The sequence below is a fragment of the Schistocerca piceifrons genome, chromosome 3 (assembly GCF_021461385.2).
Source record: "Schistocerca piceifrons isolate TAMUIC-IGC-003096 chromosome 3, iqSchPice1.1, whole genome shotgun sequence".
NCBI classification, from domain to species: Eukaryota; Metazoa; Arthropoda; class Insecta; order Orthoptera; family Acrididae; genus Schistocerca; species Schistocerca piceifrons.
The window spans coordinates 790,862,078-790,887,225 of NC_060140.1; the positions used below are offsets into that span (position 1 = coordinate 790,862,078).

The 25,148-nt window shown below is 43.8% G+C and overlaps 1 long non-coding RNA gene and 1 other non-coding gene across 2 annotated transcripts in view; both read left to right on the forward strand.

Moving 5' to 3' along the window:
* The window catches only part of LOC124790118, a 969,286-nt gene that overhangs the window by 74,867 nt on the left and 869,271 nt on the right, over nucleotides 1-25,148 (forward strand). The gene's annotated exons all lie outside the window — the stretch shown is intronic.
* Trnat-ugu lies at nucleotides 7,481-7,555 on the forward strand. Its single transcript has one exon. It is a non-coding gene; the product is annotated as a tRNA-Thr (tRNA).

Below are 25,148 nucleotides of genomic sequence, written 5' to 3' on the forward strand. Positions count from 1 at the left end.
CTCATCATCAAGGTTACGGTCGACTATGTCTCTCCATGAGATCTTAGGATCGTCGTACTGAGCACCAACACATGGTAAGCTCTTCACATCTGCGCCTGCCATCCGAGAACAAGTAATCGACAATCTGCAACAAACTGCGTCATCCCGCACCATTGGTCGGAGACAGGCAGCAACTGGACTAAGTAATTACCGTCCCATGCGTAGCTTGCTGTAAAATGCACAACAAAAACAGCGATGAATCGCTGTCTGCACTACCACGAATCACCATCGTCGTTGAGTACGTGGCTACCTGGAGAGAGATCTCATTCTTTTAATGCTTCGGAGAGGAACAGCGGTGATGCTCGTGGCCTCATGGTGTTGGGAGCCGTCGTGTACGGCTTCAGATCACGGATTGTAGTGTTTGAGAGAAGCCTGGCGGCAAAACGGTATATCACCGACATCTTGTGACCTCATGGGTTTGCTTTCATTCGACACTTTAGTGGTGCCGTTTTCAGCACGACAATGCTCTTTCGCGCACGGCACGTGTTTATGAACTGCCTGTTACGTGTTGCGGTACTCTAGTGGTCAGATATCAAGGACCAGTTAAAGACGGTCGCGGTCCACCTTGTCTCAGGAGAGAATACAATGACTTTATGGCAAGCTTCTCAACCTAATCGCTGCATACATGCAGGCCATCGGGGACGCAACGTCATACTGGTAAGTGAGCCCATTCTGCCAACTTCTTCGTAAATTTCAGTCGGTTTTGTAATTATTGAAATAAGATCACATACCTCCACAGCCAGTGAATATTCTTTCTGTTTCTTCCACCCCCCTCCTACTGAATGCGCACGTTGTTTGTCAGGTAGTGTGTTTTCCGGTTTCAAAAATGATTCAAATGGCTCTAAGCACTATGGGACTTAACATTTGAGGTCATCAGTCCCCTAGACTTAGAGCTACTTAAACCTAACCAACCGAAGGACATCACACACATCCATACCCGAGGAGGGATTCGAACTTGCGGCCGTAGCAGCAGCACGGTTCCAGACTGAATCGCCTAGAACCGCTCGGCCACAGCGGCCGGCGTATTTTCCGGGACTCTTTTCTTTTTACCATCATGTGCAAGGATTTCTCGTTTCCAACAAATGTCCTTTCAGTAACAGGTAAGTAGTTTTGTTTTCAGAAACCATCGCCGACCTGTGTGGCCGAGTGGTTCTAGACGCTTCAGTCTGAAACCGCGCGACCGCTACGGTCGCAGGTTCGAATTCTGCCTCGGGCATGGATGTGTGTGATGTCCTTAGGTTAGTTAGGTTTAAGTAGTTCTAAGTTCTAGGGGACTGATGACCTCAGATGTTAAGTCCCATAGTGCTCAGAGCCATTTGAACCATTTTTGAAATCATCAGCTTTTTGCTTTAACACGATTGCTAAACGATGCTTAGAGCTGGGTTCTGATTGTGAACTGAGCTATAGATTTTATTTTAATTACTTTGAGATATCGTCCGCGTATACAGCAACATCAGCGATCATTGCACACTATTTCCGATGATGGTTCGGTACCTATATCAGTGTGAACACTGGGTCATATAAAGACTCCTTGGGCTAATATTTGGATATCTCTCTTGAAGTTGTCTTTTGAAGGGACAATTAAACGCGAGATAATATACGGATGCATTCGAGCGACCTTCTTGTGGGCTGAATGTACTGTATATACTGCACTTCATACATATTATACGGGTTAGTGTACGCAGGAAAATTAACATTGATCGAAATTATAACTGACTGCGAATTTCCGACCTTTAGCCTCTCGTTGCTGACAAAGATACGTGGGAAATGACATTTTTCCACACGCTTACCGACACCACGGCCGGAGCGAGGCGGAAATCTCATTAAACGCGCACCAAAGAGCACATCCAATTTCATATGTACGCGTTTTTTTTTAAAAAAGAAAGGCTACCGATTTACGGTTTTATTTCATTCCGTCGCTAGTGTTGTCTGACGCCATATTTTATTTTAACGAATAGCGTTTAAAGAGACTTTTCAGTTACGAACTTTGCAGTCCGATGCTTCTTCCCTTCTTTTGTGTGTTCAGTTTTCGATATGGTTTCCATTTTCTAACAGTATTCAGGCTGAATATCGAAGTGGGACGTAAAGAAATAAGAGGATGGAGTGAAAAGAGAGAGGGAGAGAGGGAGAGAGGGAGAGAGGGCGGGGTGGAGGAAACTGCATTTTTTACAGTTAAGCGGATAGGGCCCTTTTATCAAATGGGCAGGACCTGAAATTCCACTTTTGATACTTAAAATGCGCGTGAACTGCCAGAGGGTAAAACTCTCCATATGTCGACACGAATTTCAGCCGTGGACAATTCATCTCGGTTAAGCTGGGAGTGAAATACGTGTCGACTACAACGGGCTGTCCTTTTTCCATTAGATTCGTGTTCCAGGGCCAGATCTATGCGCTTTTTGCCTTTTGACACTTCAAAAAATGTCTGTAAAGATGTTTCAACGTGAATGAATAGTTAGAAGCCTCTAGTAAGATAATACTGCACACATAAAACACCTACGTAAATACATTAATTTTATTTTTTTACGTAGACTTATGTTTGATTTTCGAGTTCATCGTAATGTCCTTGACGAGACAAAACCTGTAACATAATAAACTCGCAGGGCTGAGAAGAAATCTCAGTATAAATGTGTAGTTAATTTTGTTTTCACAAATGACACATTATCAGATTTATCGAAATTCATTTCCAGAAAATTTCTCACAAAATATTTTCATTGACAAGAACTTAAATCATTTATATAATTGCATATTACGGTTTCGGTACATAATTTAAAAACAGCAAGAATAACAGAAAAATCCCCAACTTAAATTCAGTTCAGATCCGTAAATTCTATCAGATGTACCAATATCAATATTCCTTTGAATTCGTCTCCTGCAGAATATTTATGATGATGCCAGGAAATGGTGTAGTATTTCAAAAAGCAAGAGTAAAGGTACGTTGTGCTTAACGACTACTATATTTGTTCCTAGTGTTGCTTTATAAATGCTGCTACTATTTTAAAATTCTGATTGTTCACAATAAATTTTTAAGAGTGTAAATGTACAGCAGAGCCGTTGCTAGTTTGATTATTTTTTTAAAACAATTACCTGCCTATAGACACCAGATATTATCCTTACTGTACAATGAATACTCTGCGTGTAGAATAGATCCAGAGCATGCCGTTGTGGCCGAGACGTTCTAGGCGCTTCAGTCCGGAACCGCGCTGCTGCTACGGCCGCAGGTTCGAATCCTGCCTCGGACATGGATGTGTGTCATATCCTTAGGTTAGTTAGGTTTAAGTAGTTCTAACTCCAGGGGACTGATGACCTCAAATGTTAAGTCCCATAGTGCTTAGAGGCATTTGAACCGAATAGATCCAGGAAACTACTGCAGATGGCAACAACTAAGTATTGCATATTGGTAAAACGTTGCTGGATTCTGGCATTCAAAAAGATGTGTAATATATGATTTTCTAACATCTACACCCAAACGTATTGCCCGATGAGATACTGGAAGTTTCACTTTTGTGGAAATGTTTAATGAACAAGTACAGTGGAAGTGTCCAGTGCAGCAACTGAAAGCTGTAAGACATCTTCCATTGAATGAATAGTCGGAAACGGAGCAGAGGTTGAATGAATGTTTCATCAAGACAGGGATACTATGACTGTGCGCGTCAATTTACACGCTTCAAACTTTATTGCTATTTAGTAAATGGTGATCAGTTCTGGAAGAAGTAAGAACATCTTATTACCACCGGGGATATTACTGAAAGCGGTGTAACCAAGGGATGAGTGGATGAGCAAGGATTCGGCTTCACATCATTTGAAATGAATTGCAGAACAGTTCCTCATAAAGTGATGTAAAGGATCTGCGAAGAATCTAAAACACAATCATCTATTGAAGATTCACGATCTACGCTTCTCGAATATGCTTCCGTTAATTCAGCCATGTATAAGACAGGCGATAAATCATCAAACCATCAGACTTTCGAAAAAGCGTGACCCACACAATTCGCAAAAATGCAAGAGCCGACAAATTCGAGAAATATCGCACGGTCAGTTGCTACAAGAATAAAACACAAAATAATGAAAAGTGGAATTGAGGATCTGCTAGATGACAATCAGTTTGGCTTTAGGAAAGGTAAAGGCACCGGAGAGGCAGTGCTGACATTGTGGTTGATAATGAAAGCATCACTGAAGAAAAATAAAGAAACGTTCATAGGATTTATCGATTTGCAAAAACCATTCGATGATGTAAAGCAGTGTGAGATGTTCCAAATCCTGAGAAAATTACTGCTAAGCTAGAGCGACAGGCGTGTAATATACAATATGCACAAGAACCAAGCGGAGCCAGTAAGAATGGAAGACCAAGAACGAGGTGCACGGATTAAAAAGAATTTAAGACAGGAACGTAGTCTTTCACCTCAGCTGTTCAATCTATGCGTCGGAGAAAAAATGACGGAAATAAAAGAAAGCTGCAAAAGTGGGATTAAAATTCTAGGTGAAAGGAATCAATGTTAAGATTCGCTGATGTCATTTCTATCCTCAGTGAAAGTTAAGGAGAATTATAGTATCTGTCGAATGGAATGAACAGTCAAATGAGTACAGAATATGGATTGAGAGTAGCAGAAATGATAACAGTAAGAAACTCAACATCGGGATTGATGGTCAAGAAGTACACTACTGGCCATTAAAATTGCTACACCACGAAGATGACGTTCTACAGAGACGAAATTTAACCGATGTGATATGCAAATGATTAGCTTTTCAGAGCATTCACACAAGGTTGGCGCCGGTGGCGACACCTACAAGGTGCTCACATGAGGAATGTTTCCAACCGATTTCTCATACACAATCAGCAGTTGACCGGCGTTGCCTGGTGAAACGTTGTTGTGATGCCTCGTGTAAGGAGGAGAAATGTGTACCATCACGTTTCCGACTTTGATAAAGGTCGGATTGTAGCCTGTCGCGATTGCGGTTTATCGTATCGCCACATTGCTGCTCGCGTTGGTCGAGATCCAATGACTGTTAGCAGACTATGGAATCGGTGGGTTGAGGAGGGTAATAGGGAACGCTGTACTGGATCCCAACGGCCTCGTATCACTAGCAGTCTAGATGACAAGCATCTTATCCGCATGGTTGTAACGGATCGTGCAGCCACGTCTCGATCTCTGAGTCAACATATGAGGACGTTTGCAATACAACAACCATCTGCACGAACAGTTCGACGACGTTTTCAGCAGCATGAACTATCAGCTCGGAGACCATGGCTGCGGTTACCCTTGACACTGCATCACAGACAGGAGCGCCTGCGATGGTGTACTCAACGACGAACCTGGGTGCACGAATGGCGAAACGTCATTTTTTCGGATGAATCCAGGTTCTGTTTACAGCATCATGATGGTCGCATCCGTGTTTGGCGACATCACGGTGAACGCACATTGGAAGCGTGTATTCGTCATCGCCATACTGGCGTATCTTCCGGCGTGATGGTATGGGATGCCACTGGTTACATGTCTCGGTCACCTCTTGTTCGCATTGACGACACTTTGAACAGTGGACGTTACATTTCAGATGTGTTACGACCCGTGGCTCTACCCTTGATTCGATCCCTGCGAAACCCTACATTCCAGCAGGATAATGGACGACCGCATGTTGCAGGTCCTGTACGGGCCTTTCTGTATAAAGAAAATGTTCGACTGTTGCCCTAGCCAGCACATTCTCCAGATCTCTCACCAATTGAAAACGTCTCGTCAATGGTGGCCGAGTAACTGGCTCGTCACAATACGCCAGTCACTACTCTTGATGAACTGTGGTATCGTGTTGAAGCTGCATGGGCAGCTGTACCTGTATACGCCATCCAAGCTCTGTTTGCCTCAATGCCCAGGCGTATCAAGGCCGTAATTACGGCCAGAGGTGGTTGTTCTGGGTACTGATTTCTCAGGATCTATGCATCCCAATTGCGTGAAAATGTAATCACATGTCAGTTCTAGTATAATATATTTGTCCAATGAATACCCGTTTATCATCTGCATTTCTTCTTGGTGCAGCAATTTTAATGGCCAGTAGTGTATGTTTGAGGATATTATTAAGGAAATGGGCGTAGTTCCGGCACAAATCGTCGGCTATACAATAGACATCTTGTGACTCTTGAAGTTTTCCCGGCGTATCGAATATTCCAAAAGATTTCGGGATTGCAGCCGGATCTCGTCGACTTCTTTCCACGATATTTCGGCTGACAACCTTACAGACATCTTCAGGCGAGTGTTTGACACTGTGTCAAACACTCGCCTGAAGATGGTTGTAAGGTTGTCAGCCGAAATATCGTGGAAAGAAGTCGACGAGATCCGGCTGCAATCCCGAAATCTTTTGGAATAGACATCTTATCGAACTGGTGAAAAAGAAGAAAAAGAGGCGACGCGGGAGGAGCTGAGTGCCTTGCGCAGAGCGAGTGGCCGGTCTAGCGAGACAGGGGCGGCGCCAGCATAGCCGCGTAGGGCCGCCGTGCAGGTTCATTAGGGTGCCACACGGGCGCTTCGACCCCGGCGCCTGCGCCTGCTGGAGGGCGCGACCCGCTAATTCCCGTTCGGGCTCACCTCGCCTCGCCCTGCCTCTCAGTTCCGAGGGGTAATTCAATCGGAACGAGGGCCCTCGCACCTGCCAGTCTCTATTCCCCGCCCTGGCCTGGCCCGCTCTGCGATAAACGCTAATGCCTGCCCTGTGCCGAAGAGCGCTCTGTGAGCATTAGGCTTTCTCTTGTGCAAATGCTTACCGTTTTCTCGATATATTAAAGGCAGTGCGTCTGATACCGAGTAACAATTTCTTCGTTTTTGGGTCATCAGTCTTTTGACTAGCTCGATTCGGTGCGATACGAATTCCTCTCGTTCTTTTCATTTCAAAAGGTGCCCTTTACAATGAACCTAGTCTCCTCGGTGCATTCGCATGTCAACGGAAATGTTCGATTCCATATAGGGCCAGGCTTAGGTTAATTTATATGTATATATAAGATGGTATCTGTTCTTTCGGACATGTCTGAAAGAACAGATACCATCAGTGACCATGCAGCTAGTTAGAATGAAATTACAATGAAATGAACACCCTTAGCTGCTTACAGGCGTTCACATACGTCAACGGGGAGAGATGAAAATGTGTGCCGTGACCGGGACTCGAACCCGGGATCTCCTGTTTACATGGCAGACGCTGTATCGATCCGAGCCACTGAGGACACAGAGAAGAGCCCGACTGCAGGGATTTATCTCTGGCACCGGCCGCTTGACCATCTTCTTCTTCTTCTGTGCGAATGCACAAACAGTGCACGAACTCTTACAGGAATCGGCAACGCGCCGCGAGTAATGAGTATAATGGGCGGGGGCACTACGAATGTAGTGCGGGACAATACGTTGAGAATGTGGGTTTCGCGGGAGGCGTGTCAGAGATAAATTCCTGCAGTCGCACTATACTCTGTGTCCTCGGTGGCTCAGATGGCTAGAGCGTCTGCCATGTAAGCAGGAGATCCCGGGTTCGAGTCCCGGTCAGGGCACACATTTTCATCTGTCCCCGTTGACGTATGTCAACGCCTGTAAACAGCTAAGGGTGTTCATTTCACTGTAAATTACATATTTCTCATCTGTAGATAATTCCGAAAGCCTCTGATTTTCAAAAACCTGTTTTCCTGTCGGTATACACATATGACCCAAAACATTATGTCTACCTACTTAATAGCTTGTTTGTTCGTCTTTGGAACTAAATATATCACTGATTCTCCGTATCAGTGATCCGGCAGTTTGTTGGTAGGTTTTTGGAGGTTGCATTAGATGTCTACGTACAGGTCGTGTAATTCACGTTGTGAGTAGGCTGTTTTAGGTTTTTTATGTTGATAACGCCACGTAGCGCCCTGTATGAAAATCACTGACTGTGCTGTGTGCAGTCTGTGGCTGGTTTGCATTGTTGGAATATTTGCTATTGTAGTGTTGGGTAGTTGGATGTGAACAGCGCGTAGTGTTGCGCAGTTGGAGGTGAGCCGCCAGCAGTGGTGGATGTGGGGAGAGAGATGGCAGAATTTTGAGAGCGGACGATCTGGACGTGTGTCCATCAGAAAGAGTAAATCTATAATACTGGATATCGTTGAACATTATTAAGGTAAATACATAGTTTGTTCTTTATCAAAATCTTTCATTTGCTAACTATGCCTATCAGTAGTTAGTGCCTTCAGTTGGCGCTCGCAGTATTGTAGTAGTTCGAGTAACGATGATTTTTGTGAGGTAAGTGATTCATGAATGGTATAGGTTATTATTAATCAGGGCCATTATTATTGAAAGTCAGATTGCGTTGCGCCAAAAAAAAAATGTCTGAGTTCGTTCAGTTTTGCTCAGCTGTTTGAAAATCAAATAACGTAAGAGGTTTACCAGCACTGTCATTTTTAATTTTTCTAAGAGGAAGTTTGAACGTAAGTAAAAGGCCGCTGATTTGCGTACGCGGGGATGGCGCCCGATAGCGACCCAGATGGATACCATAGGATTTACATCAGGCGAATTTGGTCGCCGAGACATCAACGTGAGTTCACTATAATCATGCTCTAACCACTTTAGCACGGTTCTGGCTCCGGGACATGGACAATTAAACTGCTGAAAGATGGCGTCGCCGTCGGGGGAGACATCAAACATGAAGGGATGGAGGTGTTTCGTAACTGTCAGCATGTCTTAGATTACTCCCATAGGTCCCATGCAGAAGCAGAAGAATGTCATCTACAGCATAATACTGTTCCCACCAGCCCGCGGCCGTCGTGTGCTGCACGTTTCGAGCCGCCGTTCACCTCAATGACGGCGTTATATGAGACGACCAGCGTCCTAGTGTAGCAGAAATGTGATTCGCCTGAAGAGCAAACACGTTTCAATTGATCTAGTGTCGAATTCCGATGGTCCTGTGCCCTTTGCAGTCTTACCTGACGATGTCGTTGGGTCAACATGTGGACGCGTAAGGGTGGCCTGCTGCGGAGCTCTATATTCAGTAATGGTCAAAGAACGGTGTGCTCCGAAACATTTGTGCGTGGAGCAGCAGTGTGCTCTTTCGACAGAGATGCCACAGGACATCATTTATCCTACGTTATGGAACAGGCAAGCCTTCGAACACTACGTTGTATGGGAAGTCGTGGACGCCCAACCATTTAGCGTCTAGTGGTAGTTTCACCATCTTACCTCTCTCCGTAGACGCTCACGACAGTGGCACTCGGACATTCGATTAGCGTCGCCGTTTTCGAGATAGTAGTTCACAGGCTCTGAGTTATAATAATCTTCTCTTTGTCAAAGTCGCTTACCTTAATGGATTTCCCCATTTGCAGCCCATATCTTTGCTGGGGTGATCGCCCTTCCGTGTCTGCTTCACTTACATATTTTTTTTACAGCGTCCTGTGTCTGCAACGACATCAAGCGGAATCCAAGGTCGCGGTGGGCAGTGGTCATAAATGTTTTGGCCTATCAGCGTATTTCTAGTATTAATACAGACATATTTCATACTATCGTTCCTGTGTCATGAAAATTAGTAATCACCAGTTCTCAACTTAAATGATCTAGAAACAAATTTACAGCAAGTACTATACTGTTATGCTTCAGTTTTAAAGTAAACAAAATTTTTGTCTTCATTCATCATTTTCCTAATTTTGCTATCGATAATGAAACAGATTTAATAAAATAACAGGAAGCTTCTGTTTTTCACATTGTCAAAATTTGCAACCCTTGTTATTAATTGTTAAGCCTATAAATCTCCGCTTAAATAATTACTTCAGAAATCAGTATGTGAACTAAAGCTGATAAACCATTTCAATCAAGAAAAGTCATGTTAATACAGATAGCTACAGGGCAGGATTAGCATTTGTAGACTTTGGTACATGTTACTCTCAGACCACTTGTATTCTTCGTATGGCGCAAGCAAATTGCACAGTGTACTTTTGAAGAAGTGGTATTTATGTAATTATAAAATGTGTTTCAAGAACATATAAATAAAATAAGAAATTGGTTAACAGCAGCATAGCGTTCCAGTGATTTGTCATTTAAAAGAACAGTTGACAAAATCATTTCAATAGGTTACTCAGGAACAAAGAAAGTAGCCGTGACATTGAGACCATCTTTGCAGGATAAGTACTGCAAATATAATGCGCTTTTTCTAACACACTAATTAAAACGTTGTCTAAACTATGAAATAGTTCGTACACCGTAAGAATAAATACTCTAATTCTTCGTAATATATGGACATTTAAGTAAGAATTGCATTCTAACTTGCACCTAACGTCGTAATTTATTTGTTGAATATATTCCAACGTCTGTCTTGTCCTTGCGGTTCTTAACCTCTACAGCTCCATCGAGTGCCATGGAAGTAATTTCCACAAACCTGTTCGTTCTTCTTCTCAGTGTTTACCACTTGTTTCTCTCCTCGTCGAGTCTGTGGAGATCCCCTTCATTTCTTATCAGTCTCACTAATTTTCAAGATCCGTCTAGACCACTACATATCGCACGCTTCGACTCTCTTCTTTTACGATTCTCCCATAGTTCTCCACTAACTTCTATACAACGCTGAGCTCCAGACGTACGTTCCCAGAGATTTCTTCGTCAATGTTTGATACTATTAGGTTTATAAATTTGTTTCCGCTGTTTACCATTAGATGGCCGTTGCGGCAAGTGGTGGTGCAGGTCGTAGGTCGTACGTGTGATACAATAAACTTAGCTATTTCTAAACCTAACACCATGAAAGTATTATCCGATTTGTGATTGCGTCGTGAAGATATTCCCGATTGAATATGCCAATTCACAAGCCCAGTTCTTCGTTTGCGGGAAGTTTTAATTTTCTGCTTTAACACGAAGAAACCTGCGGCTGAGGCTCATAAAATGATGGGTAAGACCTATTGTGATGCACCTGTTAGTCAAAGAACGTGCAGAGAATGGTTTCAAAGTTTCAAGAACGATGATTTTGACACGAAGGCCGGCTTGGAGATGGAAGGGAGAAGGGTTTCGAAGCTACTGAAACCGACGGGAGCAATCGCAGGATATCTTTATCGATAGAAATTGATGTTTCCAGAATGAGATTTTCACTCTGCAGCGGAGTGTGCGCTGATATGAAACTTCCTGGCAGGTTAAAACTGTGTGCCCGACCGAGACTCGAACTCGGGACCTTTGCCTTTCGCGGGCAAGTGCTCTACCATCTGAGCTACCGAAGCACGACTCACGCCCGGTACTCACAGCTTTACTTCTGCCAGTACCTCGTCTCCTACCTTCCAAACTTTACAGAAGCTCTCCTGCGAACCTGCAGAACTAGCACTCCTGAAAGAAAGGATATTGCAGAGACATGGCTTAGCCACAGCCTGGCTGTGGCTAAGCCATGTCTCTGCAATATCCTTTCTTTCAGGAGTGCTAGTTCTGCAGGTTCGCAGGAGAGCTTCTGTAAAGTTTGGAAGGTAGGAGACGAGGTACTGGCAGAAGTAAAGCTGTGAGTACCGGGCGTGAGTCGTGCTTCGGTAGCTCAGATGGTAGAGCACTTGCCCGCGAAAGGCAAAGGTCCCGAGTTCGAGTCTCGGTCGGGCACACAGTTTTAATCTGCCAGGAAGTTTCATATCAGCGCACACTCCGCTGCAGAGTGAAAATCTCATTCTGGAAACATCCCCCAGGCTGTGGCTAAGCCATGTCTCTGCAATATCCTTTCTTTCAGGAGTGCTAGTTCTGCAGGTTCGCAGGAGAGCTTCTGTAAAGTTTGGAAGGTAGGAGACGAGGTACTGCCAGAAGTAAAGCTGTGAGTACCGGGCGTGAGTCGTGCTTCGGTAGCTCAGATGGTAGAGCACTTGCCCGCGAAAGGCAAAGGTCCCGAGTTCGAGTCTCGGTCGGGCACACAGTTTTAATCTGCCAGGAAGTTTCATATCAGCGCACACTCCGCTGCAGAGTGAAAATCTCATTCTGGAAACATCCCCCAGGCTGTGGCTAAGCCATGTCTCTGCAATATCCTTTCTTTCAGGAGTGCTAGTTCTGCAGGTTCGCAGGAGAGCTTCTGTAAAGTTTGGAAGGTAGGAGACGAGGTACTGGCAGAAGTAAAGCTGTGAGTACCGGGCGTGAGTCGTGCTTCGGTAGCTCAGATGGTAGAGCACTTGCCCGCGAAAGGCAAAGGTCCCGAGTTCGAGTCTCGGTCGGGCACACAGTTTTAATCTGCCAGGAAGTTTCAGAAATTGATGTGTTTTAGCAGACCACTGAAGGATAAACGGCCACAATACAGCTATAGACATGAAAAGATGATTTTGCAGCATGTCCGTGCTCCACCACATGTCGCAAAATCCACCAAAATATACTTGAAAACGCTGAAATGGTAAGTTCTACCCCACCCGCCGTATCCTCCAGACACTTTTTTCATCAGTGGCAGACTGCCTGGTTGACGAGCACTTCTGGTCATATGAACAAGGTCAAAATTAGATCGATTCATGGGTCTCCTCAAAAGAGTCCCAATTCTTCAACCACTAGATTCGTATGCTGCCCAAAAGTTGGGAAAATGTAGTGGCCAGTGACGGCCAATACTTTGAGTCGAGAATTTTTTTGTAAGTTTTCCGCAATAAAGCCTCGAACTTCGAAAAAAATAATAGTTTAACGGCGGAAGCAAAGTTGTAGGCCTAATAGTAGATTTCTTTTGATCAGAAATGCCCTCTTCGCATGTGCTAGTCAACGTTTTACATCCAGCCGAATATAAGTGATGTCAGGTGTAGTACTCGTGCACAAGGAATGTAACGCTCGTATGCTATACAGTGGGTTTCTGAATGCAGCACTTACCACCAAAACAAGAATTGCCAGGTACAAGATGTATGGCAGATTCTGAATGTAACATCCGTGCCCACTTTGCCTAGCACAACTGGAGGCCATTTGCTTACCTTTTGTAGAGACGACTCGTTGTCTTTGTTCGGACTGGTGTATTCTCTGCCAGCCGCATGCAATAAACGGTGCACGATAGAATGGAAAATGGGAAACTCTCAACGTCACTAAAATGAGAATTGTGAAATATTAGGTTGGCACTTTCTTTTTATTCATAAAATCACAAAATCAGAAAAACGACTTTAGAGCCAGTCTAACATTAATGTTCACAGCAAAGTTTCACAATACTAACCATCATTTCTGCAGCATCACAAAATGTCAAAGAAAATACTTCACGCGATCGTAAAATCAAAATGGGATCGCACGTTTGCGCTTTATGAGGTAACTCTTAATAAACTGTTCCCTTTTTAAGCGAAATCACATAGACTCACGTGTTGCCCCTTCGTAAATGATCTTAGGCTCTAGCTTAAATGTTTGGTGCCTGCCTTCCAGTGTGATTGCTTGATTCTGTCTACCAACAACTTCCAACATGAACTGAAGTTTGAAGTTAGTTTCTGTGTAGGAATTGGAAATTAACGTTAGTAAATTGTCAGTCTGTGTAACGCCAGCGACACAGAGGTTTATATCAGTATTTAAACAGTAAATTTAGTTATGGAAATATGCCTCTTGGCGACACGCCTATAGGTGAATCGACGCTGTCTTTATAGGTTCCAGCACGATACGTCTCCCGCTCTGAGACCACCTGTCACTTAGTGCGATGGGTATGTCAAATGATCCTAATTTTATGCTAGCATACAGCAACGTGAATAGTTCTATACGGTACATTAAATCGTAACAACAAAATGTAATAAAATGTAGGCAGAAATGTGGTGAAACTTCCATGCTATTCTGCGCACCATGCGTACATTCTCAGAAATTTCTTCGTCAAGTTAATGTCAATTTTTGATTCAAATAGATTTATTTTGATCAAAAATGCTCTTTTCGCACGTGCTAGTGTGCTTTTTATGTCCTCCTTGCTTCGTCCGTAACATGTTCTTTTGTTTCTAAGGAAGCATATTAATTGGAGAGATGCTGAATATAAAGAATGGTGGGGACACTCCGAGATATAAGTAGTGAAGGCAAATCGTTGATTATGTAGTGTGCGGCAGTAAGGATAAACTGAAAATGATATAAAACGATAATAAGGGAAAACTGCATAAAACCAAGCTTTCGGGTCGATGACCTAAACAACAACTCCCGATTACGATATCAATGGTGAACTTCTGAAACGCGTCACATCATTTATTTACCAAGCGGCAATAAAATGAGCCGATCTGATGTATGAACAACACTTGACATGCCAATTATGGAAGACGAACGAAAAGCTACGTTCACAGCTGTGGAGAACGTTTTGGAGAACAAAATTTTCGACTTGACTGCAGTTTAATTTCAACTATCATGATTTGAAAGTCACACTTTATGGTCATTTTCAAGTGTAATGGTTCGTGTCTACGTATAGGTCGATAACTTTTAAATAACTTATACGACTTATAAATGTTTAATGCCATGTCCACCGGCCGCTGTGCCCGAGCGGTTCTAGGCGCTTCAGTCCAGAACCGTGCTGCTGCTACAGTCGCAGGTTCGAATCCTGCCTCGGGCATGGATGTGTGTGCTGTCCTTAGGTTAGTTAGGTTTAAGTAGTTCTAAGTTCTATAGTGCTTAGAGCCATTTGAACCATTTTTGAATGCCATGTCCGGTTAAAGCAATGGAATACAATAAAATTTCACCTGAGGTCTATAAAGGTGGTGCGAAATTATCGTCGGATTCCATAGCTTGAAATGTGTTTCACTAAGCCATTATTAGGAAGTGACCACAAGATCGGAATTACAACGGAGGTGACTGAAATGCATCTGGCAGTCAAAGATAAAAATATTGTTCTTCAACAACGGGAACATAGATGCGGGAGAATTTTACGAAACATTAAGGATGTAAGTCACAAGGTCATTGTCTGACTCACTCTAGAGCAGGGGGGGTCCTCACCTAGTACGTCTGACGACAGAAACTGAAATGGGAATTGGAAGAAAGGTGACGCCTGTTAGGTTAGCTAAAAAAACAGGTATTTGACGTCAGTTATGCAAATATTGTTCTGCCTTCTTTCGCAGGGTTGATTAGGTGTACTTCAGTATTTTGCCGTGGCTCCAAACGCAAGGGAAACAGAATTGACAGTGGCTAATACTGGTAAAAGCGTCTGCTGCCCATTGTAAACTGGCTTTGCTAAGTATATAGGTCGTTGTATTTAGTTAAATGATGTTACACCTATTAGTGATGTGTATACTGAATATTTCTCTACGTTGATTAACACCCAGATGTTATTTAGTCAAGTTCCGACTAGTATTCGTATCTATTAATACGCCCTCTTGGATAATATTTCATTTGTCGAAGGTCTGAAACTCCAACTAGCATTTTCCAAAAAGTCATCAACAAATAACAAAATAAGATGAACAACGGCGGACTCGTCTCACTTACACGACAAGAATTCAGAAATATTGGTGTGTGTGTGTGTGTGTGTGTGTGTGTGTGTGTGTAGGGTAACGCACTGCGTTCTTTCCAGAGAGAAGTCTTAAGTGCAGTTCAGAATGTTTCCTTTAGTCGGTTTTCGTGGAGTCCTAAATTATAATTGTAACTTTGAAGAGACACCAACGCCGGCTGCTAGTTGCTACATCCTAGAAGCACCACGCTCAGCAAAGTTGCTGTGTGCCCGAGATTACTGCCTTAATAAACGCGAAACTCATTTATGCAGCTGTGTCTTTCACGGAAATAGGATCCACAGCCTCAACTTATGGTCGAGAAAACGTATCGCCTAATTATCTCGTATCAGGATTACGCTGTAATTACGTGCACCTGGGTGCAGGACAATTTAGTTACAGTCTTATTAGCTGCACCTTTCATGGATTTACGGAACCAGCGAAGCATCCAACTTGCAACACATTCTTTTTCTTTCTAATTAACTAGAACGCGTTCGTCTCCGACCCGATGAAAACCTAACGTGGCAGTTACGGTTTTTTTTTTCATTAAGGGGTTTATTTTTCTCTCAAGAAGAGAGGTAAGTTGCTGGCGGAAAGGAGGTCGCGTAATCTTAGGGACACAGCGGGATGTCACAGAATCCTCCTCTGAGTGGTAAACTTGCCACACAAACGATGTTCCAGTCGTTTAGTGAAATATGAATCATCGAGCGGCCTTCGAAGTTTCTGAAACTTAACCAAAACATCTCTCTATCTAAAAATTTGTGCTCGCAAATGTCCAACACCGGTTTATTGTTCAAAGTTGCTGTAAAGTTTTGCATAGAGCTTCTAGGTAACTTTGAGTCAATTAGAACTACAAGCATGTTAAGAAGACCATATCGTCAGACTTCACAACTCGACACTAAGACAATAGGGTTCTAAACGGGAACTACGCTCTCATTCGCTGATTGCGCCATCCATTGCGCCTACAAAAGGCCAATTATAAATTAGCAACTATTCTACAACATTCCCTCATCAGAGGTATTTTCGTAGTCCAAGCTGAAAGTCATGGTTGAGGTTACGAAGAGAAATAAGTTACACGGAAGTCCACTGCACAACTACTATACAACAATAGTAACAGTGTACATAAAACGTTTACACTAATACCTATTACCTGAATTTCCAAGTTTTACTAATATGTCTATAGTTCCCAACACAGCAACTGTTGTGAAAAAATATGTTAGCCAGCCATCCAGCCAGATTTCCCACGGTAAAAGAGTTCTAATACGTGTACTGGTACATTTTCTATAGCTGTTCCACACAGGTGAATATTAGTATGACAAATACGTCAAAACTGCAGTTTGTTAGCCAGCCATCCAGCCAGATTTCCCACGGTAAAAGAGTTCTAATACGTGTACTGGTACAGTTTCTATAGCTGTTCCACACAAGTGAATATTAGTATGACAAATACGTCAAAACTGCAGCTGGTTACTGTAAAATTCTCATCCTACTGAGTTGAAAGTCCTGTCTTTAACTCTCCAAGTTCTAGTAAAAAATGGCCATGACTTATGTTGGGTTTGTTTAATTGTAAGCTGTTACAAAAAGATTTATCTAATATCACTACATCTTCCACGTGAATGGAGGTAGGAGCTTGCGGTGAACTGAGGTGGAAATTCCACTAAATCATACTAACATTTAATGCGCGCACCACAACATTCAAAACTATATCACATCATTTTGAAACTTCTCCATCCTTACTTAAAATTAAAAATGTGCCGATTATTTATGTATTAGATTGGCGATGATATATTAATGTAATCTAATATTTTTTGACACCTCATTGATTTTAGATACATAGTTTTTGATACACTACGTGACCAAAAGTATCCGGACACTCGCAAAAACATACGTTTTTCATTTTAGGTGCATTGTACTACCACCTACTGCCAGGTACTCCATATCAGCGACCTCAGTAGTCATTAGACATCGTGAGAGAGCAGACTGGGACGCTCCGCATAACTCATGGACTTCGAACGAGGTCAGGTGATTGCGTGTCACTTGTGTCATACGTCTGTACCCGAGATTTTCACACTCCTTAACATCCCTATGTCCACTGTTTCCCATGTGATAGTGAAGTGGAAACGTGAAGGGACACGTACAGCACAAAAGCGTACAGGCTGACCTCGTCTGCTGACTGACGCAGACCGCTGACGGTTGAAGAGGGTCGTAATGTGTCAATCCAGACCATCAGACAGGAATTCCAAACTGCATCAGGATCTACTGCAAGTACCATGACAATTAGGTGGGAGGTGAGAAAGCTTGGATTTCATGGTCATAAGCCACATCACGACTGTAAATGCCCAACGACGCTTCGCTTGGTGTAAGAAGCGTAAACGTTGGACGATTGAACATTGGAAAAACGTTGTGTTGAGCGACGAATCACGGTACACAATGTGGCGATCCGATGGCAGGATGTGTGTATGGCGAATGCCCGGTGATCGTCATCTGCCAGCGTGTGTAGCACCAACAGTACAATTCGGAGGAGGTGGTGTTACGGTGTAGTCGTGTTTTTCATGGAGGGGGCTTGCGCCTCTTGTTGTTTTGCGTGGCACTATCACAGCACAGGTCTACTTTGATGTTTTAAGCAACTTCTTGCTTCTCACTGTTGAAGAGCAATTCGGGGATGGCGATTGCTTCCTTCAACACGATCGAGCACCTGTTCATAATGAACGGCCTCTGGCGGAGTTGTTACACGACAATAATATTCCTATGAGGACTGGCATGCACAGAGTACTGTCCTTCATCATCATCATCACCATCATCATCATCAGCCAATTCAATCATTAAATGATGTGGCCTCTTCGAGTCGTGGATTCAGGTAGGCTTTCAGCAGTCTTCTCCAAGTGGGACGGTCTTGGGCAGTTCTCTGCCAGGTGTTACCAGCGATCTTCTTGTTGTCTTTGCCCTTAATCCTACAGAATACCTTTGGGATGTTTTGCAGCGCCGACTTCATGCCATGCCTCACCGACCGACATCGATAACTCTCCTCAGTGCAGCACTCCGTGAAGAATGGGCTGCCACTTCCCAAGACACCTTCCAGCACCTGACTGGACAATGCCTGCGAGAGGTGAAGCTGTCATCAAGGCTAAGGGTGGGCCAACACCGTATTTTCCATCATTACCGATGGAGGGCGCCACGAAATTGTAAGTCATTTTCAGCCAGGTGTCCGGATACTTTTGATCACATAGTGTATCGTTTTGATTCGCATTTTACCGCAGTTTAATACGAAACCCTTTTTTATTTATGTTGCCGGTTGGTAAAAAATTGTATGAAATTGTAATGTAATGAACATCAGTGGGACGGAGTAGCAAAGGAAACACGGTGAATCTCTCGGAATGGTTTCTTCAAGCTTCTGACCGCCATTTACAGCAAAAATGTTTATAGTTAGTAGTAGAGTAATGGTATTGCTAACCCTATGCATTGTCGTTGGTATGTTTTCACCCTGAATTTTAATCCCACTCCTGAACCTTTCTTTTATTCCCGTCATTGCTTCTTCTATACATAAGTGAACAGTAGGGGCCAAAGAGTCCATACCTGCTTACATCTTTTTTAATTCGAGCACTTTGTTCTTGGTCTTCTTGTCTTATGGTTCCCTCTTGGGTCTTATACGTATTGTATGATACCTACTTTATGCTACAGCTTACTCCTATTTTTCTCAGAATTTCGAAAGTCTTGCACTAGTTTAGATTGTCGAACCGACCAGTATCGCACCGTTCACCAAACTTGAAGCCGGCTGGAGTGGCCGAGCGGTTCTAGGCGCTACAGTCTGGAACCCCGCGACAGCTACGGTCGCAGGTTCGAATCCTGCCTCGGGCATGGGTGTGTATGATGTCCTTAGGTTAGTTAGGTTTTAGTAGTTCTAAGTTCCAGGGGACTGATGACCTCAGAAGTTAAGTCCCATAGTGCTCAGAGTCATTTGAACCATTTTTGAACTATACTTGAATCTGGGAAAACATTTTACGCAGAAGTAAATAACACTGACGTTCCCTTCACAGTGCGAGATTTATCTGTGGACGTTAACGTGTAGAATGTTGAAGAAATAAGTATGTCGAGCGTTTCTCGAGTTGTTAACTTTCCGAACAGCTGAAGGGGAACAGGGCAGTGCAGTTGGCGCTTGATAAACGCAGTGCGGCAGCCCCTGCAGAAGTTGCAGTATGCAACCCGCTGCGCGCAGTCGTGACTGCAGCGACGCAGAGAGCAGGAAACACGCATCTCTTTGCGCTTGTCAAGGCCTTCTGTTATGTTTGCCTTCAGTTTGTATGTCATACAGTTACTTGTTTATTGTAAAGGAGCGGAAGATTATAACTCAACAACACAGAAGGCAACAGGATTAAAAGTGTATTAACTATGTGTCATTCCTACTTTTGTCTCCATCATGTGCTCTCAATAAGGATATAATTCATTTGCTTTAACTGCAAATTTATACAAGCGTGATTAGTTTCGAATGATTAGTGAATAACCTTCAGGTCATTAAAACCTCGTTACAGTAACTCTCAAATGCAGATGTCCTTCCCAACAGTTTTCTGAGTGGTTTGATATGTGGCACTTTTCATCTCAGAGTACCACTTGCACCCTCCATCCTCAATTATTTGTTTGATGTATTTCGATCTCTGACTTCCTCTAGAGTTTTTACCCACTACAGATCCACCTATTACCGTGGGTGTTATTCCCTGATAGCTTAATACATGTGATGCCACCCTGTTTCTTCTTATTGTAAATGTTTTTCATATAATCATTCTTCGATGGTCCTACGGTGGATCTCTTCATTCCTTAACTTAACAATCCCCCTAATTCTCAACATCTTTCTGTGGTCCCACATCTCACATGCCTTGATTCTCATCTTTTCCGATTTCCATGATTCATTTTGTACAGTGCTGTGCACAGAACGTACATTTTCCAAAATTTCTTCTTCAAATTAAGGCCTATGTTTGATACTCCTCTTTTAGCGAGGAATGCTCTCTTTCCCTATGCTGGTCTACGTTTTATGCCTTCCTTGCTTAGTTCATGATGTGTTATTTTACGTCTAAGGTAGAAGCACTCTTTAACTCCATCTATTACGTGGTCACCAATTTTTCCGTTAATCTTCTCACTATTCACGTTTCTACTACTTCAAATGGCGCCAAGGGGTTCAGAGTAAACTACGAGGAAAGACCGGACCGGGTTTCGGGTAAACATCGTTTACCACTTGTAAAACATTTATTACAAAAGATCATTAGTGCAAATTTCCAGTTTCACATTAAGCATATTGACTACGAACCGCAGATTTTCATTTTCACAGTAAGCAAACTTTCAGCAAACACAAATAAATTTAAAATAGAGTGAATCCATAAAATTCTTTAAAAATTTAAAAGATAAGCCAACAAGGCCGTTAAATAAAACTGGAACAAGAAATAACAGAATTTAGTCTAATTTTGAATTTTACACATTTGGGAAAAAGAAAAAAAAAACTGTCACTGCCAACATGAGGCATATTTATTCTGATAAAGACAACAGCTGAGTTATAGAATCTTATGCCACAATTAAAATCTATAAACGGTATCCTGACTAATATAAAACCAAGGACATGATGAGTAATTGAGATAATTACTTATAAATGCATCCCGATTAATATACAACCTATACACCTAAAAGCTCTTTTAACTAAAACCTTGTCCAGTGTCAGATAACAAACATTAAGGAAAAACTTTGCAAATTAAGAAACGGCTTGTCACGGCTCTTCAAAAATTTAAACCTAGCTAGCACCAAATGGTAAAACGTAAAGTTAACGCTCTGTACAACGACCGTTCACGGCCCTCCAAAACATGCACCCAACAGAGTGAAACTCTTTAAACTCACATTAGTTAAAACACGAGTTAGGTCGATTTCTTTTTTTAAGGAGAATAACACAAACTTTTACAATTATTGTGGTAGAAGCCAGTGGCAAAGTTACCTAACTTAGTTGCTTGCGGCGTGAGGTGATGCAGTAGGTGGCAGGCTCGGCGAAGACAATGTCCACAGTCGATGCATACAGGCAGCGCGTCCACAAAATGCTGTGGGGCCAGCAGGTTCAATGTCCTCTGCGTGTGTCACAACAGCCGCAAGACTGAAACAGACAAAGGGAGCCCCTAATTGTGTCACCACTAGTCCCTTTCACAATCTCCTGATTCAGGTGTCCATTCAGGAAATCGCTCCCTTGGCAGGTGCGACCTCGACCAAAGTCATCAATCATTTATACAACTTTAAATACTTCTATTCTGTCGGATTTATTGCTGAGCATACGGTTACTAGAGCCCCATCTCAGTGATTCCAGCACCTTGATTCTGGTTAGAACCGGGAGACAAGATGCCAGGACAGGAAACAAACGCGCGGCGCAGAGGGGCGCTGAACTGCACGGAATGGAGCACAATATTCGCAGGTGCGCAGCAAAATTCCTGTGTGCACGTGCACACGTACTTGAATAATAATGGAAACAGATGGTTGAAATGGCTCTGAGCACTATGGGACTTAACATCTGAGGTCATCAGTCCCCAAGAACTTAGAACTACTTAAACCAAACTAATCTAAGGATATCACACACATCGATGCCCGAGGCAGGATTCGGACCTGCTACCGTAACGGTCACGCGCTTCCAGACTCAAACGCCTAGAACCGCTCGACCACAACGGCCGGCATGGAAACAGAGGAGCACCGTCTGAACAGAGCCACGCACGAACGAACCATTTTCTTCTGTGTACCGACACTGCGAGCAACATGTTCGTTGTTGCGCAGAGCGGTGTGGTTTGACTTCCACATTGGACGTGCTGTGCTGCTCCGAACCTGTTTTCTTGGATTTGCGCGGCACGGCCGGTGTGGATGCGAAACCACACCGCCTACCCTTAAGAAGGACACATGATTAAATTTTTCATTTGAAAGTATAGAGGGTGAAAACTAATTAAACCGACAAACTGCAGGGACGAATTCCTGACTAGAAATGAAGGAAAAAAGGTTCTATGAACATGTGTTGGGAAATGCATCGTCGCCGTGGTAAATGGCACTGATGAATGAACTTTCCTCTGAGTACGTGCCGTGTCTGTAGCCCACAGATGACTGTTACGTAGACTGATGATGCCAGTTCTGGTAAAGGTTGCTTCGTCGGTGACAGAAATCCTATAAATGCGATGGTCTGGTGGTCTGGTGCAAAAACCATAGACAAAATGCAGCCTGTGGAGGGAAATCCGATGGTGACAATCCTTGCACTTATTGCCGGAGACAGGGATTGTAGCGGTTGTCATGCAGGATACACATCTTACATTGGCTTACAGCCGCGCAGCATTAGCCGAGCGGTCTGAGGCGCTGCAGTCCTGGACTGTGCGGCTGGTCCCGGCGGAGGTTCGAGTCCTCCCTCGGGCATGGGTGTGTGTGTGTTTGTCCTTAGGATAATTTAGGTTAAGTAGTGGGTAAGCTTAGGGACTGATGACCTTAGCCGTCCCATAAGACTTCACACATATTTGAACATTGGCTTACACCATGTTGGCGGGCCATTTGCCCAGAGCTTGTGCTAGGGTTCTTCTCAATATCCCGTAGAACCCGGTCCTCATAATGTGGTGTACGCACAGTCCACCGCCCACCTGCACGTTCAACCGTTTGATAGGATCCATGATTACCAAGCGCCCAAAAAGAGCTTGAAATGTTGTGTTATAAGGTTGGTGTCCGTGAGGGTACTTGTTTTGGTATAGCCGTGCTGCCTCTCTACCATTTCCATCTGTCTGGCCGTATACAAACACCATCTATACTTATTTCCGACATGAATACCGGACCATTCTGCTGCTTATAGTACGCTGCTTCAATCACACAGCCTGCAACACACAAGGAATACATGGCAAGTGGTCAAAGGAACATTCATTCGTCAGTGCCATCTATCGGGACAACGTTGCATTTCCGGACACAAGTTCATCGGACCTATTTTCCTCCATTACCAGTCAAGAATCCGTCCATGCAGTTTGTCGGTTTTATTAATGTTCGCCCTCTACAGGGTGCGAGAGTTAGTATTTACAACTGCCACCGCCGGCAGCAACAGTGGTCTAGCCAAGCTGGATACCGAGTCGAAATGAGCTTACGCGGTAGACACAGGTACGTTGTTCCAAGCTACGTCTACTTTATGTGAAAGAGCACGGAAGAGTAGCGGCTGGCGAGTGGTTTCGTGTCAGTCACTCGGCAACCCATGACTAGAATCTTTTAGTCGGTGAGAGGTCTGCAAAACATACTGACCAGAGCAACACTGGAACACCCTTTGTTCCGTGTTACCTGAGGACGGAACAGACAGCTTGCAGTCTTGTCTTATTTTGTTGAAAACTATCGACACGAAGGTCTTCAAGTTATGGTCCAGCCATCGACCATAGAAAATCAGATACGCAACGATTGCTGTCTGTATTCCCCCTACTCATACCTACCGAGGAGATCACGAATGTAAAATTAGAGAGATTCGAGCGCACGCGGAGACTTTCTGGCAGTCGTTCATCCCGCGAACCATACGCGACTGGAACAGGAAAGGGAGGTAATGACAGTGGCACGTAAAGTGCCCTCCGCCACACACCGTTGGGTGGCTTGCGGAGTATAAATGTAGATGTACATTTATTACAGGGTCCACGTAACCGAGGTAATCGCGTTGTGCACCCAATATCAACTCATAACATTCAGATAATTGGCCCGTATTACGACGATGAATGCGATCTTTTAACGTCCGTTCACGTCGGAGCCTCCTCATAGGGATGCCTCCATCGGATTCTGTACGCTAAACTGCAACTCATCTGGCAGCCCTGGTTTCACCATTGCTGGGCGCACCAGTATTGGAAGGCCACTCTGTGCTGCCAAAACAGTGGTCGCTGGGCTAACACTCTGGTGGTCCTACAGGTGTCGTCGTGCCTCATCGTTGCTACAAACAAACCCATTTCATGGCTCAAGGTATTTGACGTTTCCGTGCGATTCTGAACTTCCGTTCTCCTGAGCGCTAGTCGCGCTGGGCAACTGAGATCCAGCATAGCGGTGATAACGGCCTTCCTGAACCAATAAAGCCCACATTCACACTACAACCGTGGGGTCCCGACCAGCACGAGCAACAACGTCGCGGAAAGCTAATCTGAGTCTCGATACGCTACGATCCTGCCGCTGTCGAATTCGCTGGTGGACGATCGCCTTGTCACATGAAGCAAAACACGATTTTCTCACATCCAGCTAACGTTGAAATGCAATTTATAATTCAGAAACTCGCTACATAATGTTTGCTTGCATATTTGTATACATAAATTCAAGTCGCGTCTTGGTGTCCATCTGCACGTGCAGGCTAATCTCAGAAAAAAGGATTTGATCCACTTTTCACTGTTAGATACACTGATTCGCAAAGAAGGTTTTAGTACGTAGTTTATAAATATTTCGTACAAATTTCTAAATTATGATGAATTAAAGTGAAGATATGAAAACGATCTTACTCGCTTCTAGAGAACAGCCGCTGTAACTCGGGAGGGCAGCAGTCTTGAGGCAGCAGAAAGCGTGACCAAATTCGTATCTGGCGTGACGGTTCAGTGCAACTCGTCCGGGTAGCTGAGCGTGTTAGCACGCTGCTTCCAGGATTTGTGCAGGTTCGCTGGCCACAAATCGAATCCACGCGGCGGTTTAACTACGAGGGCCGGTGTACCAGCCATCCTGGAGTTGGATTATGTCAGCACAGTAACTCAGCGTGTTTGGTCAGAGGGCTGGCTGGCCTCTGTAATAAAAAGGTATTGGGTGAAGTAGTGAACGATGAACT